A 19,864-nucleotide genomic window follows, 5' to 3' on the forward strand; every position below is an offset into this window, starting at 1 on the left:
ATCAGCAGCGGGCAGCAGGAAAGGGGAGAGGGACGGCGGGGAGAGGCCTTGTGGTTGTGGTCATAGGGTGTGGCATACAAATAGCAAGATTTGCCACATAGGCAATCATAGTTTGGGGAACACCGACCTCTCCCCCGTCAGGAGAGAGAGACTGGGGTTCAAGCCTTTGGAATAGGTTCAAGATTGATTGCCTTGAGCACTGAGCCTCACTAGTTTCGATGAAGCTTTGTTACAGTCAGTCTTCTTTTCTGAGAGGCTGGCCTGCAGGGGATAACTTCTGGATGTGTTAATACCTACCCCTCAAGTCTTTAAATTCTGCATAAGGAGTACTGTTAACATAAAGAGATTTTAGTTATATTATGGTCACAAAGTCTTGTCCTTTAAGAATGGGGACAAAGATGGGACCATGAGTAAGTCTGTAAGCTTCAAAAGAGCTTCACCTCTAAGACTAGGTATTTTCAAGAACTGACCAGAGTAGAAGAGATATAATGGATTAAAGTAAGCGAAGAACAAACATCAGCCCTAGAAGAATGCCTGGTAAACATGATAATTTTTACCAACTACCACCTACCTTTTGTTAGTAGAAGAGGATTCCACCAGCATCACATGGTCAGTGAGTAGAACCAAGGGCGGACTGTCCACTCTGCTTGCCTTTAAATGCCAGAACTAAAGAGCATCCTCCTAACTGAGGGATGTAGGACAGGCGTCCCCAAACTTTTTACACAGGGGGCCAGTTCACTGTCCCTCAGACCGTTGGAGGGCCGCCACATACTGTGCTCCTCTCACTGACCACCAATGAAAGAGGTGCCCCTTCCTGAAGTGCGGTGGGGGGCTGGATAAATGGCCTCAGGGGGCTGCATGCGGCCCCCGGGCCATAGCTTGGGGATGCCTGATGTAGGAGATGAAAGGAAAACTAAGCATATTTCCTGAGGCTTAACCTGGGAAAAAGAATAAACCTGTTAAAGTGATAGTTTTAGAAAACAAAGACAAAAGTAGAAACCAGAAAGGCATAAGGATAGAACCAGATGATATGAGAATGAGCACCAGATAAAATCAGGAAGACTTTCAATATGATGTCTTGGGAAAATGAAGATAAAAGGTAGAGAAAGAGTGAAACTGACATAATGAAAAATTGACTCTGTGATGTTGAGGAAAAACTTGAATAATGATCTCAAGTTGCAGGGGAAGAACTAAGAAATGAAAACAATGAGAGAAGATGACAAATACGGAAGTTCCTGAGGAAGAATGCATAATAATTGGAACTAAGGCAATAATCAAGTATGTTTTAAGAAAGCATTCTTGTTTCTCACATCCCCCAAAAGTCTGAATATACACATTAGAATAGCTTTTCATGCTCCAGTCACAATAAGGAGAGATCTATAGCTAGATAAATCCTTGGGAATTTTTTGAATATTCAAATAAAGAGAGACTCCTACCTGTATCCAAAGAGAAAACACAGATCACCTGCATCAGAATAAAAATTACACAAGGATTCAACTTTCTCCTTTGCAACAATAAATGCCAGCAGATAAAAAGAAGTCAAGTCTACAAAGTTTGAGGAGAGAGAAAAGAGAGCTGAAACACTGTATGGTTAAGAATTGAGGGCTATAAAGCTAAATTCTGGTTCCTAGGTGAAATAACAGGAAAACATTCTTAGATATGCAACATTCAAGAAAACCAAACACCACATGTTCTCACTCATAGGCAGGTGTTGAACAATGAAAGCATGGGGACTCAGGGAGAGGAGCATCACACACTGGGGGCAGTTGTTGGGAGAGGTAGGGGAAGGACAGAGGGAGGTGGGAAGGGTGGGGAGGGATGACATGTGGAGAAATGCCAGATGTAGTATGCACCTATGCAACAACCCTGCATGACCTGCACATGTACACTAGAACCTAAAGTAAAATAAAAAAAAATGTAATGTTCAGAAACTGCACTATGAATACAGTATATCATATTCTGGAGCCCAACAAGAAATGAGTCAAAAATTCAGGAATAGAGAAATGCTGATGTTAAAAAAAAATTGACAGTAAACAATTAAATCAATTAAACATAAAGTTAAGTTTGCAAAAAAATGCATATTAGTAATTTTGGAAGTAGAAGCTACACAGTATAAAATTAAGTATGATTTTAATTTTTCTCTTCATTTTTAATATTTACCCTTTTACAGTAATGTTGATTACTTCTCTGTCTTATTTTTAAAAATGAATTTTATGAGAAACTTTTATAAGTAAGCTATAAAAAACAAGTAGAAAATATGGGGTAATATTTATGCAATTTTAGATGAGAAAGACCTCCAAAACAAAAACAACTGAACGAAGCACAAGGTAAAATGATGAGGTTTATTGAGGGATAATTATATCCTCTCTGCTCCAAGTATAAAACAAATTCATAAGAAACAAAGGAGTCAGACAGATCATAATTGTTAAGGTTGATTAGAGAATAGAGCTTTAATCTGTTCTAATCAGAGTCTCTCTCCCCCTCTAGAATTAATCTTAACCTCCTAGCTACTGGCAGACAGTCAAGGGCAGGCTCTCTTACAAGCTCTATGCCTGCTCCTGTGAACTTCCCCCTGGAGTTCAAAGATCACCCTCCTTGAGACCTGTGTCCAGAGAAGATGAGAGTAGAGAATTTCACCAGTCAGATATCTCCTGCCTCTTCCCTTGATGAGAAGTGAAGAATGAAGGGGAGAGGAAGTCCCCTCAAGGAAACATGAGGCTAGAGGAATGGAATTTCCTCTATAAGAAGCAAAATTTGAGAGATTTGACATAGAACTTAAAAAAAAAATTATTGAAGACCTCATATAGTTAAAGTTAACAAAAGCTGAGAAATATTTGAAACAAACATGATAATGGATTAATATTATTATTATATGAAGAACATTTACAAATTGGTGAGAAAAACGACTAACATACCAGTAGAAAAATGGGTAAATAGATTAAGAGACAATTCCAAGAAATTCAGCCAGGTAAAAAAGCATGAGAAAAAAGCCAACACTGATAATTTTAAAAGCACTAATTTAAGCACTAAACATATGCCACTTTTCACTGTAATTTTTAAACACATGTTTACTGTGTTCCTAACTGTAAGCAAGGCACTGAGCTAATGCTGGGAATAGTAGCTGAAGAAGATATTAATGGCCCCTTGATTAAGCGGCTTGCATTTCAGTGGAAGAGTCAAACTTCTTTTCTGATAAGTACAATAATGTGAATGACTACATGCACCAAATTCCAATGTGGGGGTATCAAAGTTGTCTATTTATTTGTTCAGCATAGCATTTAAAACTTGCAAAGCTTTGATAAGTATGCTTCTTACACTGCTGGTGATAGGATAAATTAGTTTGACATTTCTAGCATATAATTTGGAATATGTATCAAGGGCCTTAAAAATGTTTACATTCTTTATCCCTGATATTCCACTTCTAAAAAATAATCAGATAAGAAGACAAGGACATATATAAAGACATATTTTGTCTTTGCACATGTACGATTTGTAAAAGTAATAAAATGGCACATAGCTGGGCACGGTGGCTCATGGCTATAATCTCAGCACTACCCAATGTCTGTGGGCTTCTAATATCCTGTGTTTTATCTTCCAGCTGCCTAGCATCAGAGCCTTGATGTTGTACATGACAGTGATGGTTTCAACCTTTTCTGTCACAGCAACAAATATGATTGTCTGCATTGACTTAGATAATACACCTATGAGAATTCTGAGATGTAGACAAACACTGCCCCCCAAAGCAGAAGAAGTAAACACCATCACTAATTATTGACTACTGTCAAAGTAAAATAGGATGAAGGTTATGTGCTACCTATTGCTCTATAGCCTTTCTACCCATCTAGAAAGCACACTGGAAATCAAACCAGTGTAATTAACACTTTTTAAAATGGATAATGGTAAATCAACATTATATATTTTAAAAAGTAAATCATTTTAAAACTTTGTTGGTTTATTGCTGTAAGAAATTACTTGCAACACATTTCAGAACTGATCAGGACAAAGCACAGTCACTGTGAACAACTAGTTTAGGATAGAGTTTCTGGCTCTGCTCTACGCATCGATCTGGAAATTTGACTAATCAAATTCTGAGCCCCTTCATCATCATTGCTATCACCAGTCTGGTTTCCTTCTCTTGTACTTTTGCCTCTGGATCTCTCTATGTATTCCATATTCATGAATGCACTGTGTGCCAGACCATTAGACCTCATCTTTGATTTGATCTCTCTTCCAGTGGCTCCCTCACTAGTTAAAGACCACCGAATTCAACCACATGAGTTGAACTCTGCTCCCGATGGTGTAAAAAAAACAGGCTGAAGTGTGCATAAACCAGAGAATTTTCTGGCTTGCGGAGCAAACCCATTGTCTTGTGATAGCTTTCCCAGTGATGGATTCTATCCCACAAAGCCCAGGCCCTGTATGTGTGAGGGGAATGTCCAGCAATCTGGGCATGAGTCCCAATCATAGAAGCCAGATCTCAAATGAAGCGTTCCTGCTGTGAAGGTTCTGATGACTATCCCTACACACAGCTTGTCTTTGGCCCTCTCTCCTCTCTGCTTTACCTCAGGTTCCTCATGGTCATAGGCTCCCACATGCACCTAACTTGTAACGGTGTCTGTGATTCTAGTAATCTCTTTGCTGGGTAGGGTGGGCCTTTCTACACCCAGCCCTCAGCCTTCTGTCATGCTGCTCATGCTTTGCCCTACTTCTCATGTTGGGGCTGGGAGCTCTTACAGCTCCACAAGTAAGACAGGACAACTACCCTATACATTGGTGGTACTCTTGTTTTCTCAGTTTAGAGAAGTTCTTCAACCATATTTATTATGAGTTGAATTGTAAAACTTTAAAAGGTGTTGAGCTCTTAACCCCCAGTACTTATGAATGTGACATCAAAAGGAATAATCTCTCCTTCCCCATGCCTTGATTTTGAACTTCCAGCCTCCAGAAATGCGAGACTATAAATTTCTGTTGTTCAAGCCACCCAGTTTGTGTGCTTTTTTAATGACAGCTCCAGGAAACTAATAATGATGTCAGTGTTTTTATTTAAGTAACCAAAGATGTTATTTCAGGGAAAAAAAAAAAAAAAACTATACCAATGGTGGAGTGATGTGATTCAATATATACGAGAATTTTAATTCTTCTTTATTTTAAACTCTACTTTCTTTATTTTAAACTCTACATCATATAGAACAATTATGTAGGTGATGATCAATTAAATACTATCTAAAATAGTAAAAGATGATTTTCAAAACTAATATCTCATATAAACAATTTTTTCTAGATTTTTACTTTTTACTTCATTCTATATTTCATTATAGATATGACTGTATTCTTTGACATTTGAAGTGAGGTTGATTATCGCAATATTCAGTTCTCCAGAAAAGGTAAAAATATAATTTAATATAAAGATGTCACATCAAAATTGATTGAAATTTCATGCTAATTTCTTATTTGTCATGGAATAGCATTTGCCAGTTTATTAGAAAAACAGCCTTAATAACTAAAAGAAATGCAAAGGATATATCAGTTTTTAGTGTGGTATTTTATTTTCTCTTTCATTTTATTAAAAATTAATACAGATGTAAGTGCTGTTGAGAGGATTTAAAACCCATCCAATACACAAAATCTTAACCAGGAAAGCCTCTGGAGGAGGGCATTGATGATGTGAAATGATGGGGAGACTTATTATTTCTTTCCACACTGTTAGAGCTGGTTACTTTGTGCTTATATTGTTTTTTAGTTATAATTTTAAAAAATATTTTTATCACTTTTTAAAACTAGCTAATTTTAAAAATCTCATTGAATCACAAAGTATTGAAAGAGACAGAAGGTTTTTACAGCTGGTAAAATATAATCATGAGGATTAAGAACTATTTTAGATCTAATCACAACACTGTTAATGAGGTAGAGAATTTGTTTGGGGTGGGGGAATGTTAATTAAAAGCATGGATTGAATGGTCTTTAGGCAGTAAGGGATATTAAAAATAAAGGATGCAAGTTTTGAATAAAAATAAATTAGAAACCTGCAAGTTCATATGCAGGGGTTAAATTAAGGAGAGCTGATAGATACTGAATGGCTATCCTGGCCTTGTTACTTAAGATGACATTTGAGCCTCACTCAAGTCTCGCAGTGGAAAAATGTGTTAGACTGGGTAGTAAACCTAGATTCTCTTTTGACACTGCCATTAGCTAGTTATATACATCTAGGTGAGTTATTTAATTATTATAGATCTTGCTTTCCTCAGCTCTAAAATGAGGGAGTTGGAGCAGATGCTACTGCTCTTAGTTCATCTCTAGCTCTGATTTCTATTGGTGCTTTAATGCTTATTGAAAGATCAGTCATAAAAAAAATGATTAGTCATTAAAAACTCTGTGTGTCAAATTATTTACTAATTACGAGGAGAAAGATGTCACTGTATGAAAGGCAGAGAAGGAGCCTAATATTAACCTCCTTGTACCTCTCTTTAATTATTAGAAAAAAAATTAATTCTAGTCCTTCAGAGAATTATTTTGAAAGTAAATGTGAAAAGTGAAGTGTCTAGTGCTCTGCTTGGCACATGGCCCAAATGCTGCTTTCTCTTGTCTCTTCCACGGCTAGGAAGAGTTAGCTATACTGTTGTAACCCAGTGTCAGGTCCACAAGCAGCAATTTCAGTGAATCCCCGCTTAAAATAGAAAATGTCCTCAGGAGACCAGTGTAGGAAGCCCAGGGCAGCAGGGCTGAGAAGCTCTAGGTTAGTGAACGCACCTAACGCCTCCCAACTGGTCTGCAGCCCTTTGCCTTCCCTAAGCGTCTCTCTTCATCACATCTCATTCTTCCCTTTAACTCCTAATGTTTTATCTTGGTCCTGTCTCTGCTCCATTGTTTATGTCTTCCAAGTTCTCTCTGTAGTTCTGCACAGAGGATGCAAATCTACCACGAAGCCATCTAGGAAAACTTTAAACTATTCTTCTTTGGGACTTGTGTTTTTCATTGAAAAGCAAAACCACCTACTCCACTTGTGTTGAAGATTTTCTTATCTGTTTCCTCAGAACATTAAACACATACAGAGAGGGGAAGGTTTACTCCATTAATGACTTCCCCATTGCCTTTCCAAGTGGTAAGATCACTGTTGTGTGTGCAGTGCCTCCTCAGCACATATTTTCTTTGTCTCAGGGAGTGTGAAGGCTTTTCTACCTGTCCCTATTGTTCCACTTTGATGCTCGGCTACTGCATACAAATGAGGTAACACTTTGAAGAGTAGTAGCTTGGGTGGGAAATAGAAGAAGGAAGAATTGTTCTCTGGCAATTAATTTTTCATAGTGCTTACAGTCCCTAAAAATTGATGTCCAAGGAGAGATGTTCCAAGGGTGGCACTAAGGGTCAGGAAAACCTTGTTTCTATGGAATAACAGGTAGAGATGGAGTTAGCAAATTGCAAAATAGTCCTCAATTGTTTAAAATTGGGTTGAGAATTTATGTTCAGTTCTTTTAGACAAATGAATTTTAGAGCCATATTGGATCTTCAAAGTAATCTAGTCCAAACCCTAATTTCTTAGATAAGTATTAAGCTGAAGCACTGTAATTGAACAACTTTGCCATGGCCATAAGTTTTTAGGTGGCACTGGACTTGAATCCATAGCTCCTAATATCCATATCAGGCCCTTTCCCCTCTCCCTGTCATACTCTACAAAAATAGACACAACAGTCTGCACCAATAAACACAAAATCTCTACACATGGTTCTTCCTACCGATTTAACAGTAACATTGAGACAAACATAGAACAAGTCAGATATATCTACAAGTTACAGAATGGCAGTAACAGATAAGAAGGTGTATTGATGGAGACTAAGTATTTTTTTCCATGTATGCATATCATCCTCATTTTAAGAAAACAGAAACTAGGATACTAAGAAGTTATTTTGTTTCTTAGTTTTTTAAATGTTATTGTGGTAGGAATACATAATATGATCTATCCTCCCAAGGTTTTTAAGTTCTCAAATAACTGTTGTTTTCTATAGGCATAAAGTTATGCAGAGGATCCATAGAACTGATTCATCTTGCACAGCTGAAGTTTTATAAGCATTGATTAGCAACTTCCCATCTCCCCCTCCTTCCTGCCCCTGGAAACTACCATTCTGTTCTTTACTTCTATGAGTTTGACTATTTTAGATACCTCAAATAAGTGGAATCATGAAGTGTTTGTCCTTCTGCGAATGGCTTATTTCATTTCGTATTGTGTCCTCAAAGTTCATCCATGTCACATATTACAAAATTATCTTCTTTTTTTAAGGCTGAATAAAATTAAATGGTAACTAAAGTATGTCAGAGCTGGAATGGGAACCTGTGTCTTCAGAGCTTAGATTCAGTGTTCTTTCCACTACCCTACACCGTCTCCTTATGCAAGGATTTGCTCAGCAGAGACCTTACAAAGTTGACCTTCTGGATTTTTTTTTTGTTCTTTATTTAGTTTATCAAAAGTATGATAAGAAAAGGCTTCTGAGATAGGACTGACCCAGACAAAATTATAAATTAAAAAAAATGATATTTCCTTTTTAATGTTCTCTTTCATTTGCTAACAGTTCTGGCCATTGCCTTTATCAGGCTTTCTTAGCCCTACCCTAGCCCAAGCTTCCCATGTCGTGTTCAGTGAGTATTCCATTCTGTCAGTGGGTCCAGATAACTCCCTCATTACTTAATCCTTGATGCCATTTTAGCCTATTCAGATTATACTTTATAAAGAATGGGTTTACAAGAAAACTAAACCCATGAAGGTTAATAGATGGGGAGGGCAAAGTTCAAGAGAAAAAGATTAGCAAACTGAGTCAGTGGGAAGAGACAAGGTTGGGTGGAATTATAACAGGTGTTTAGTCATATGAACTGGCTGTTCAGCAAGTATGGGTGAGATAACCTTCCATAGAGGAAACTAAAAGCAGAAGGAAGATATGGGAGGCATTCAGACTGGTGAAGACAGTGGGTTGGTATGTGACTGAATAAATTGAAAAGAAGGATGATTATCAGACCTTACAGCAGAAGAGACCACATCAGTATTTAGATATAGGGCAGGAGGTAGGGAAAAAGATAAAAATCAACTTTATATGCATTATATATAACAAAGATTTAGTAGTTATATTTTATGTAAAGTGTCCATCAACTGGTAAGAAAAATGTTGGCAACTATAATTTAATGGCAAAAATACAGAAAATTCACCAAAGATGAAATATGGTAAGTAATGCATATATAGAAAAATAACCAACTTCCTAAAAATCAAACTGAATAATTGTAAAGTACCATTTAACATTTCTTATAATGGGGGGGAAGAAGTAATCATGATTTCTTAAAGTAACACATGTGTTTTGCTGCTCATGATAATGTGAATCATTTAAATGGTTTTGGAAAGTAATATGGTAAATGGTTAGGTTAGTGCAAAAGTAATGGCAATTTTTGCCATTACTTTTAATGCAAGAACTGCAATTACTTTTGCACTAATGTAACAATCATAAAATTTGCCATACTCCCTCATCTATCAATTCCAGTTCTAAAAATCTTAAGATAGTTAAAAACATTTCTTATAATAAAGAAGTATACTTGAGAGACTGAGGCAGGAAAAATCGCTTGAACCCAGGTGGTTACAGTGAGCCAAGATCGTGCCACTGCACTCCAGCTTGGCGACAGAGTGAGACTGTCTCAAAAAACAAAAAAAGAAAAGAAAAGAAAAGAAGTAATCTAAATACCTGAGCACTAGACAGATAGATGATTAAAGTGTATATCCCCCCAAAATATATTGCACAACCTTTTAAAATACAATTATTAAAATAACTAATATGGAATGTCATTCTAATAAAATGATCTAGATAAGTAGAAAAATTGTATTCAATTCTTTAGAACTGTGTAAAAATTATACATGGATATATAAAGCGGTAGAATGAAACTTGACCAAATTAAGTACATTTTGAGTGATCAATGGTATTGTCAACGATACTTAAGATTTTTCCTGTATCGTTTCATTCGTACCAATATATTTTTGCTCTCAAAATAAGTAAACTTATATTGCATTTTATTTTGCTAAATATCCTTTTTTTTTTGCTTTATTGCATTACATTTTCAAAATCTTTTGCTATTTTGGATCAGTTGCAGGGTGGTGCCATCCTAATTTGCCTGGGACTGAGGGGGTTCTCAAGACTCATGATTTTTGGTTGCTAGAACCAGGAAAGTCCTGGGTAAATTTGGATGAGCTGATCACCCTGAATAGAGTGAATGTTAAAATTTTCTTCTGCCTTTCTAAATCTGGCATTATGTTCATACTCCGAAAATAGTGATTTAATAACATCTTTGTTTGCTATGAATAGATTTTGACAAGCATAATATGGTTATTTTTGGTTTTAAATAACTCTTATTTTCTACTTAAATTACCATTATATTTTAAGAATTGTAACAATAAAGCCCCCTTTAGGTACAGGGTGTTGCAAGAGAAAATGGCATACACTGATAAAGGACATCTTATTAAATTAAAAAACAAACAAACTGCTCCAGCAAGAACTCCCAGTGGCTGCTGCTGAGTCATGTCCAAAGCGCTCTGTAGGTTTCTCTATCTGGGTGTTTAAATTTTAGTGTACTTTCCAATCTCGTTACACCTTTGGTACAACTAACCAAGTTCATTGGAAGCATATTTCCTTTTCATAGTCAAAAAAGAAATCCTACTCGTTTATGTTCCCCCATTTGTAAACTGCTTCCAAATTTGCATCTTAAAAGTCCCTGTGGAAGAAATTTTTCTAAAAAGATTCTCTGGAAGAGCAAACACATTATTCCATTCAGTCTTCCTAGTAAAAACATGGAGGTGTAAGCATTGATGACTTTATACCCTTCACTAACACTCAAACTTCAAGTCTCTTGAAAGCACTTCCTTTTTAATGTCTGTGTGATTTCGAGGCTAACTCCTTCCCACTACTACTACGTGCCCCCTTCGCTTTTCAGAGTAATTTCCAAGAATGGATTTAGAAAGCCAGCCCCAGTAAACATTTTCGAAGCTGCATCTGACTAGACCAATATTAGAAACGGAGTCACTTTATACTTGAATAAAAGTGAATTTGATAGTTAAAAACTTTTTTAAAGTAATGGATTAGCATTACTATTTCTACATAAATTAATTGTCACTTTTTGGGGCATGTCAGTTTATTCTTCATCTACTATGTGTACATGTTCATAAGACCTTATAGTATTTAATGAAGAGATCCTTTTTAAGTATTGATAGCCACAAGAAAATTATACCATGTTTGATCTATGTTAAAGAATCAAAGTCCAAGATCTTTGAATGGAATTTAGAATAAAAATGTAATTAGGTTACATCCCTAAAGTCTGATATATCTTTAAACAAGACTGCAAATGAAACTTTATTAGAGCTTCAAATGAATTATTTCATTGCTTCTTTTTTTTCAATTCGTTTTCTTCCTCTTCTCTTTCATGTCTGTGATACTGACATTGCTGCTTGTATTTTACCTGTCTTTTTCAGGGTGTTTTAATTATTTACTGCTTAACGAGTAGCACTGAGAGGAAGCCTCATTCAAAGGTGCCTTCTCTGCAGCAGATTTTTCTTTTTTCAAAGCTTTGCAAGGAGGTCTTGAATAGTTGCACCAAGCCCACAGTTCTTGCTACACTGAATAAACTGTTCAGGAGGTGGTATTTCCTCTAAGAAGAGACACTGCCCCTAAAATATCTCTTCAGAGGTACTGACCAGGAGTGGAAGGATTATTTATTGTGTTAGAATTGAATGAAGTGTGCTGTTTCCAATTAGTGCCTCAACTGGCATTTAATCTGAAAAAGTGATATTACTCATTAGCATTTAAATTTTAAGGTATTCTCTGTAAAAGGACTGTCCAGATTCACAACAAATGGCAAACTTGGAGGAAAAAAAAAAGAAACTAGATAACTCTACATGAAAAGTTACTGGATGTCTGTGAATCACCAGTCACTCAGCAAGGTGTTGACAATTGTTTCCGCACGGATTGCATCCACATCTGGAGCTTGATAGAGTTATACTTGCTTCAGAATTCTTAAGGAAAGGAAGCTCAGAAGCAGTGTCCAATGATATCACTGGGGCTGACGGCCAAACCTTGGTCTCTGACCTTGAAGTTAAGTATTTGACCCATATTCTAAGAAAGGGAAATGACCCTGAAGAAGTAAAGCCACAGTGGACTTTGGACATTGGTTTGCCACCTACTGTGTATGTGAATTTAGGCAAGATAATTTCTGAGGCTCAGTTTCCTCATCTCAAAAATATACTAACACTTGAGGGTGAGTGAACTCAGGTTATACACAGACACAGACACACACACACAGCAGCAGCAGCAGCAGCAGCAGCAGCAGCAGCAGCAGCTAGTATCATGCCTGGCACATAGTAAAGTTCAAGTAACATTATTTCTCTCCCTCCAGACTCACCTAAATACCTTATCTTCAGTTTTTGGGTTTTGTTATATCCAAAATAACATGTGAATCATCCATCAAAACAAAGAAGTGGAGCGGGGAAGTTAACTCTCCTCACTCTCATCACCATCTTTAATAATCAATACTGATACTTTGGCATAGATGCTTCCACGCCTTTCTCTTTGCTCACATAAACATATACAAATCAAATTGAATGTGGTTTGTATAAAATCATGAGCAATATGTAATTCGAGTAAAAATTACATTATTGATTAAGGCCTGTGCAACTATTATTCAATAGTTGATCTAATGTCAATATTAACTTTATTTCTCCTCAGACTTTTACACCTATCTACACGTTTTACTTAGTATTTTAAGATAAGGTGAGAACATTAAACAATTGATTATATGAAGAAAATAGTTGACTCTACCAACTATACAAGGTTCATAATGGCTAGTATTAATTCTTTACTTTTTATACATTATACACGTTACATTTTTAAAACAAAATTTTTGAGTAATTTCGATACCTCCAATTATGCTATTTTAAGTGTGAAGCTGCCTAATGCTTGATCCTTAGGAATTACAAAACTTAGATTGAAACCAGCTGTGGGAGGTCTATTGACAAAGAGCAGTCAGACTTGTGCACTGGCCACAATTCAGCTATCTAAAATCATAAACAGCAACAACTGATAATGAATTGTCAGAATATTTTGGAGATCTAGGCAAATTTTCTGGATTTAAAAAAATTATATTGTATTTCCCCAGCATCAGTTATATAACCGTGGGTGACGTTCTCTCAAACCCATCTATGTGGGATTCTTTGCATTGTCTGGTCAATATGACCGATACTTTTTAACTGGTGTGTGGTAGCATTCCTATAACGTCCACTCGAAATCAGCACTCCAAATGATAAAGAGAGGATTCCGTTTTTAAAATAGCATCTTAAATTTATTTTAAATGTCTAAAAGTAGCCACTCGCAAGTTATGGGCACATTTTCTTCTCAGTTTATTAGGGATGCTATTGAATCACAGAACAAAATCTTTGTTTTCCAGCATTCCATTTTGCAATGGTGTGCAGTAGGTTATAGTGCACAACAAATCTCTTGTGACAGGAGATAAACCCTTGAAAGTGATAGTTTCCGTTGGAAGTGTGGCAAGCCCTTAACTATTTCAGCATGTGTAGTGCTGTTATAATTATCATAATTGAATGTAAAAAGCTAAAGATAATATGACTTGTTCATGCAGTTAAGCTGAAATGGGAAGCAGTGTCTTTTGTTTTTACAAAGGGGCAATAACATTTTTCTCTTTTTGCTACTGTTCAATATTGCTTCTAGCAGATTTTATCTCTATATTGTACAGAATAGTAATTTACACCAAAGATGTCCAGTAGCTCCAGATTCAAATGTAATATAATATACATAAAGCTTTATTGTTCCTTTAGGTCGTTGTTTTAAACTAAAGTGGAATATTCCCTAAAGTCTTCAGCAAATCTGCCCGATTTAAAACTAAATATGCTTAAGACTTATCCCAGTGGTGCTGAAGAAACAGGTCTTATGGATCTGTCAGATTATTTTCATGCAATTGTTTCTGCAGCATTGTTTTTACTGGCAAATGTACAAGTCGATAGAAAAGGAAATAATTAGCTATTTTCAGAATTGCTGATGCATGGAGCTAAAACAGACCAGTCTGTGCGTCTTAGAGATTGTGACATTTTAAATTACCTGAACAAAACCAGCAGCCATCTTTGGACATAATTAACACCTTGTCTAATTAATGTCAGATCTGGACAGAGTCATGCTGTATTTATGAGATATTATTTTATTGAAACTTGCTTTTGCCCTTATCGTGTTGCAAACTTTAGATTTGTGTGCTCTTTTCTTAAGTGGAGCAACTTCTTTTTTTCCTTTTTTTTTTCTTTTTTTGTTTCCCTCCCCCTTCAAGTAATCAATGCACTGCTGAATGAGTTCATTTTAATGCACTCAATCATGCCTCTAATGTTCGTAGCTTACGGGCGCAAGCATCAGTAATGCAGGAATGTTATATGGCTTTAGTTTGGGCCATTTCATAAAATATTCATGGAATCAAAAATGTGCATCAAAATAGCGGCTGGGAGAATTACATTTATGTTCCTGCTTTTATGGCAGCTTCACATTTAAACCCATTTGTGTTAATATCTAGTCAATCTTCCTACTTTAAAAAAAAACTAAAATGGGAGAGATCATATACATTCTCCTTTGCTTAATATTTGTTCTAGACATCTGCTGTGATACAACAAATATCTATAAACTTTCGGAGATGTTGTGCAGGGAAGAGGGTAAGCAACAATTTGGATAATACCCAACTATATAAAATCTTATTTTCTCTACATCATGTTTGTCTTAACATCCTACCAAGCATTTTGTAGTTTATACCATTGTTTGGGTTTTGTTTGTATTTTTAAATAAACAGATGGGTTTCTTTTTCTTTTCTTTTCTTTTTTTTTTTGTGGGTTTTAGATAAAGTAAAACTCCCTTGTAGTAGTTTTATTTTGAGTGCTCTTTCCTTTAGGTGAACAACTATGAATGCATCCCAAACTCCTCATTGTTTATGTAGGTGTCATATAATTGTTAAAACTGAAGAAAGCCGGGACGTAGGCCCCTTCTATTCATACCTGGATGCTCTCGTTTGATGCAGTTGTTCCCAGCATTCTCCTAAGATGTGTTTTCTGATCCTACTTCCTATATTGAAATAAATTGACCACTAAGGATATTTGTGGAGGGCCATCCCCAGTCTCTAACACAACATTTTGGCTCTATTTTCTTCCCTGGTTTACCTGAAATGGTGGTGGACTATCTAGACTTTTGCTTGGTATAGCACCATGCACACCAGGCATTTAGTTCAGCAGTTAGTATGTCTTCCTTACTGTGGATACCACTGTGATCTGGTTACTCGCAGTGATGATGAAGATTTGAGGGTGATTTCTGGTGCACCATGATAAAACTCACTTTCCCCTACAAAGACTTTAATCGCTGTGAATAGTCCCCAGGACTTCTTTCTTTGTCCCGTTTTGTGTTAGCTTTTGTCTTTGTGATACCTTGGTAAAATTATTCCTCTTTTTCCTGTCCCTATTCCTTGAGGTAAAATAATGTCAACACTTGATAATTCCAGAGGAGGACAGTCCTTGGACACTGAAACACATGTCCTTTTAAAAGATTGACATCAGAGTTCTGGATCCTGCTATGTTAAAGTTTATTTGGTGCCAAAAGATAGACTAAATGTGAACACTTTGTAGATGTTATAAAGGAATGCTATTAGCCATGTTAGAAAATCTGATTCATTATCTACATTGATATTTGTATTTAGCTTAGTCAAAATGATCACCATATTGAGGTCTTTTACAACATTTTTCTCAGGTAAATTGAATTTAAAATTTTCAGTTAAAAGCAGTATGCATTATATCTTAATAAATATCTAGTCTCAATTAATATCAGAACCTTTACTCAGAAAATAAGGTAATTTAAAAAATCCAATTCACAGTTGAAAATAGAAATTGGATGGAAATCATATCATTGTTAATCATGCTTAAAGGAAAATATAAATATGCTTGCATATTTAAATTATGATGCTCTCTTAATAGCATAGGCATATCTTTAAATATTTTTAAATCAAACATGCTACTATATCATAATATGTGCTTTAAATTCTGGCCAGCCTTTAGAAATTGCAGAAAAGTCATTTGTGTGCTTGTGGTCATTTGAGTCAAATCCTTGCTGGTTTATTTTCTTGCTGGCTTATTTACTGCCACCAAGTACCTGTAGAAATGAATCCCTACTTATGAGAAGGACTGGAAAACTGCTTCTGTGTAGTAGGAACCTCCATTTAAAATAGTACTAATCAGGACCCCACTGACCTCATTTGTGGGAAAGTGGTGTAGAAAGGGGAAGTAAAACCATGAATAGTGAGATGAGGCCACAGGTGACTGAGTCTGGGGTACCCACAGAATTCCAGGACCCCCCACAGGTATCACCACATGGCTTAGAAGAGAGGAAATTCAGATATACCTAGCTGTACAACAGCTTCTTCAGAAAGACCAATCAGAAGCACATCAAGGGCTCACATCTGTGCTTTTCATAGAGGTGACCTGTGATGGCCTGAGCAGAGTCAGAGAATTATTAGAACCAGAAGAGACCAGCAATCATGTAATTTGATCATTATGTTTAACACAAGATATCCGTGTCCAGAGGATTTAATTCATTCCACCTAAGTTTCCTGACTCTGATTTGTTGACTAGCATCTGATGTGGTGGAACCCGTTGCGTGGGCTTTTGGTGACCTTGGGTTTAAATCCTAATCTTCACTTACGGTAAGTCTGGGACATATATTTGAGTCATGTAAACTTTGTGAGCCTCAGTTTTTTCTTTAGCGAAAAAACAACAATCATATATACTTCACCAGCTTTTGGAATGTTCAATAAGTTAATGCGTAGAGAAGAGAGAAGTCTTGCATTTTGACTAGCACCTAGTAGGCCTTCAGGGAAAAGTCGGTCCCTGTTCTCTTTTACCCCAGCATCTCAGGCTTATTCCTCAGGGAAGACTCCAAATAGACCCTTCTGAGAGCTGACCTTTGGCCAAGAACCATGAGCTAAGTAGTACATTGATACTAGCCCTCAAAGCTCTAGCAGAAAACAAATTCAACCAAAAAGACTACTGTTATTTCTAACCATCCCAAGGTTGCCTTCTGTACTCACCAGCTGAAACCAGTGTCCTGAGGGCCATCCTCACTTCCTTCCTGCTAGAACAGCCTTATCCAGGACACTTAACAGCAACCCAAGACTCAGTAATGTAGCACGGAGGATGTCTGGCTGAAGACCCAGCCCCAGCCTTCCCTCCACTTTTCCCTCCTCCCATTTCATCCTGATTTCTTCCGCTTTTCCTTTTCCTACTTGACCCTCCCCTACCTCCCCTTTCTCTCCCCATATAGATCAAATTTTGAAGATGGATATTAGTTCTGATTTGCTATTTACATCATTATACCTTATTTACATCTAATTCTAATTGAGTTATCCAGAGCTTCATTTCCTTTATGATCCCTATCTATTCTAGAACTATCTGTTTTTCTCACAGTATTCTATATCTCCCTTTCTTTACTTACATGGCCAAAAAGAAATATGTGTCTGCACTTTATGAATAGATGGACACTAGATGAAAAAAGAAAAGGAACTCTCGTATACATCTTTCCAGGGATACAGTGCTATACTTCATAGGCAGAAATATAGTTAACAAAGGAAATATAACACACATATATGTCAATGCTCCATTCTAGTTTTAAAAAAATGAGGGTCATGGGTATTTGGAGCAAGGTGTTTCTGGCAAGAGGTGCTACATGAGAGAGATGAAAAACTATGCCTGTTTTTCTGGAAGGCAAGAAAAAAATGTCAGCTAAAAGTAACGATAGATTAGAGCCATGAACTTCAACCTTGCGTATTTGTATCAATGAGAAAAAGGGATTGAGCATTATTTCTTAAATAACTTTCATTGTATATTCTTACAACAAACATGTTTTGATGATTAAAAACTTTAGGAAATGCTAATATGCAAACAGAAAAAAAATCAAGAGAAAGAAAATCAGAAAAGAAACCAGCTATTACCCATCATCCTACCTCTGTGATGTAACACTGACAATGCTTTCTAATTTTTTTATGTTTCCTAATATATTTACTTATTATAAACACTTGTTCATATAATGAGATAGGGTTCTATAATATCATACTTATGGCCTGCAGTCTTCTATCATGTGAAAGTTTCGTAATACAAATTTATGAACAAGTCTGCAGTACACATTGCCCTTTCTGTATGTATCTTCGCTGACATGCTCACCTGCATGGCTCAGCAAGGATTTATACTGTCCATGTCTACTGAATTTTTTTTTACAGTCTGTTTACTGATTATCCACCACCACTGCTTGTTTTTCTTTAAGAATACCATTCTAATTTCTGTGTACATTCTTTGATACTAATTCTGGTAACAAATTCAATGCAACTAATAGGAAGAAATGATATACAATAGTCACGGAAGCAGCTCCAACCCACACTAGTCAAAGAAATTCATTTGCAGAAAGATATTGAGTTTAATGTAAACTGCATAGGTTAATTTAATATATCATGATACTATTGTTAGAGGGACTCAACTAATTTTTGTTTTTTTTGGGGGAAGAGTAAGTTATACCTAATAAATATAATAAGTTGGTGGCTATATTTCAATTTGCTGGTTGGAGTTTCTGAAGATATTATTACTGTAGCAACAGGTAACATTAGCTGTGTTTATTGAGCACCTACTCTGTAACATATAATTGAACATACATGAATTCATTTCTCACAAGAGTAGCTCAAATAGTTACACAGTAATCCTGTCTTGCAGAAGAATAAAGTAAGGCGCAGAGAGGGGAGTAATTAGCCTGAGGCTAAGCAAAAACTGGGAAAGCTGGGATAGGAACAGGGTGTCTGCTTGGAGCCCACACTCACTCTTAACCACTATGGCTGGAGTGCCTAGATATAAGTGTTCTTCCCATCAATTCCAATTATGTAACTCCAGTGCCATAAAAGGGTCTTTACATTTCAGGATATTGTTAGCATTCCCATGAGGCAATTAACAAGTAAAATACAATCCGCTGTATTTTAGTTTGCTGAGTTGCAAACTACTCTTTTAGAAACATGTTTGCTCATAGTTTAAGGAAAGAAATTACTTAAAGCTAATTTAGAGTGTTATCTTGGAGAGGATATATTTTGGATTTTATTACAGGATAAAATCCAGAAAGGCAGGTAGTTACATTCTAATTATCCAAAACTAAACAGCATATACAAAAATTTTGTTGGAAAGTTCAGTCAAACTTTGAGAAGCTGTTTAAGGAGCCATACATAGTATTTGAATTTGGAGTTTACCGATACATTCTTTCTTAAGAATGATGAAAGTGGGAAGTTGAGGTGGGAGGATCCCTTCAGCTCAGGAGGATTTCAAGCCTTCAGTAAGCTATGATTGCACTAGTGCTCTCCAGCATTAATGACAGAGTGAGACCCTGTCTCGAAAAGAAAAAAAAAAAATGATGAAATCGCCATCTATTGGGAAACGAGTAGAGGATATTAGTTGAGAGTGTCAGCTCTGAAGTCAGATTTTCTGGATACTACAGCCCTCGACTTGCCATCTTGTGCAAAATTCTTAACCTTACCAAGCTTTGGCTTTCTATTCCATAATGTGAAATCAGAACAGTCCCACTCCATTGGATTGTTCTGAGCATTAAACGAGAAATGAATATAAAGCATACAGCAGAGTGCATGACATACAAAATGTTAAATAAATATTAGCAAATACGATTGTTATTAATAATTATTGCTGGCCCTTTACACACTCTTTAAACATATGCAATCCCAGTACATTTCTACTGGCCAGAATTCATGCTGAAACTGAGGTCCAATTAGAGATAGCTCCTTT

The 19,864-nt window shown here is 36.3% G+C and overlaps 1 protein-coding gene across 2 annotated transcripts in view; it reads left to right on the forward strand.

Moving 5' to 3' along the window:
• The window catches only part of TTC29 (tetratricopeptide repeat domain 29), a 915,079-nt gene that overhangs the window by 736,237 nt on the left and 158,978 nt on the right, over positions 1 to 19,864 (forward strand). The window lies entirely within an intron of this gene.

This window comes from Saimiri boliviensis, chromosome 3 (assembly GCF_048565385.1).
Source record: "Saimiri boliviensis isolate mSaiBol1 chromosome 3, mSaiBol1.pri, whole genome shotgun sequence".
NCBI classification, from domain to species: Eukaryota; Metazoa; Chordata; class Mammalia; order Primates; family Cebidae; genus Saimiri; species Saimiri boliviensis.